The following is a 2,211-nucleotide window of genomic DNA, read 5'->3' on the forward strand; positions in this document are numbered from 1 at the left end:
AGCACCTTCTTGCTTTCTCTTTCTGTTTTGCTTGCCTTCTTTTTTGTGCCAATGCTTCATTCTGAGCTTGGAGAATAGCCATAATGTCCTCATCCTCGTCATATAAAACAGCTCCTGATTTGACAGCCAAATCCCAAGCAACTCTATTTTCAGCCAATCTTTATCCCAACTTCCTTCGTGTTCATCTTGATTAGTTTCACCGTCTGCATCCTACTCTGAGTCCTCCGAATCTTCCAAGTTCCTTACAGCCCTTTCATCATCCAACCCAATCTTCTACACCATTGTATTCTCATCCTCTAAATCTGAATCTTTCACTGCATCACCCCTCATCTGACATATGCCAACATGCTGCTTACCACTCTCATCCAAACTAGCGTGGATCTCATTAACTACACCTGGTGGAATATTTTTTTCCGCTGTGCTGTTCGAACAATTTTCCGCACCTCCGCCAATCTCTTTTCCAGCTTGATTCTACTCGTCAGGTGTATAAGGGGCTTCACGCTCCTCCCTGCCCTCCACGCCATCAAGTTCAGCGCGGACATTATCACATCCGCCACTAGCAGCTGACTTCCACACTGCTCCTATATCTGTCTCGTTGGCGCTGTTCACCGTGGCATCAACCACGCAAACTCCATGACTAGCCACGCCCCTCTCGTCATCGTCGCCCGCGGCAGTCAGCAAGGAGGCCATTTTAAAACGCATAATGACATACTCTCTGTCACACCACACAGCCACTTCGCCGCCATACCCCACTAACATATTGGGCCTTATATGCTTCAACTCAGCCCCAACTGAACTTTTGTTCAACACCAGATCAACCCTTTCTTTCCGTTTATCCCCGTATTTCTAAGTCTCTATTCTTTCAGAAATTGCTTCGTTGCTGATTGTTTGAGATCTCATAGATTCCGCACTCACCATAACTGCCAGATACATCAAAGGATTATCCGTTCGCGTTTTCAAAAAAACCCTCATGCCACTCATCTAAATCCTCAACAGCAAATACCTTTCTATCCTTGTCATGCTCTGCCTCCCGTAATCCATGTGGCATCATTACCATCGCATCCCATCCTACCTCCAACGGTTCCCTCTGAATTTCTAGTTCTTCACTTCTATGGTGTTCCAAGACAACTCTCTCTTTCTCGTTCACCTCAATATTCTTTTCTTTGATTTTTTCTTGTTTTTCATCAGGAGACTTCCTGACATCTTCATCGTGTGTAGTGGTTTTTCCCCGGACATCAATCCTCCTCCTGTACTTAGCCTCACCCACAAAGATCTCTTTGCTCCTTAATCGCATTCCATTCATCTCCTTGATGGCCTTTAATGCACCTCCTTTTGTAGTATATCTGATAAAAGCAAACAGATGGATCCGGCCATACTTCTCCTTACGTGCCAAATAGATGTCATTTATCCTTCATATCCACTTGAACATATGAAATAATTCATTTTTCGAAATTATACTCTCCAATCGGAGATACGTTTCCCAATTCTAAATCTGTGGATCTTTTTTAATATGAGGTTGTCTAACTTTATCCCGCCTTACATTAGACATAGATAGATTATAGAGTATCAGGAATACTTACTCTCATACTTTTATTTATTTATTAAAATATAAAATACATATTAAACATAAATTAAAATGTATATGTATTTATATAAAAATATATAATAATTAATTTTTAGTATTAATTATTAGAAAATATTTAAGTATTTCGCTTACTTTATTGAAATTTCAATGTTCTATGTACCATTAAGTTATAAATTGATTTATCTCGTAACTATTCATAAAAAGACGGATATAACCCTTCAATCATAAAGAATAAAAGACAAAAAAGTAATAGACTTAGCTTGAAGAAACTTAGATCTTTTTTGTTTCGTTTACTTTTCTTAATTATCATACTGTATGAAAAAAAAAACATTAATAATAATATTTATTAAAATCTAAATTAAAAAATGATTATTCTAAATAAATTCTAAAAAATCACAAAAAAAAAAGTTCATGCGTGATAATTCATTTCTTTGATAAGAATTATCATTATTTTTAAAATGTTAAACTAAATTTTATCATAAAACAAAATAAAAGAAAATACTCGATCAAAAGAATATTAATTTAGCACAATTATGATTCTAAAATTTTTCATCTAATCAATTATAAGTAGTATAAGTAGTTATCCTTAATTTAAAAGTGCAAGGAATTAGTTAATATAATTTAAC

The sequence above is a fragment of the Arachis ipaensis genome, chromosome B07 (genome assembly GCF_000816755.2).
Source record: "Arachis ipaensis cultivar K30076 chromosome B07, Araip1.1, whole genome shotgun sequence".
Classification (NCBI taxonomy): domain Eukaryota; kingdom Viridiplantae; phylum Streptophyta; class Magnoliopsida; order Fabales; family Fabaceae; genus Arachis; species Arachis ipaensis.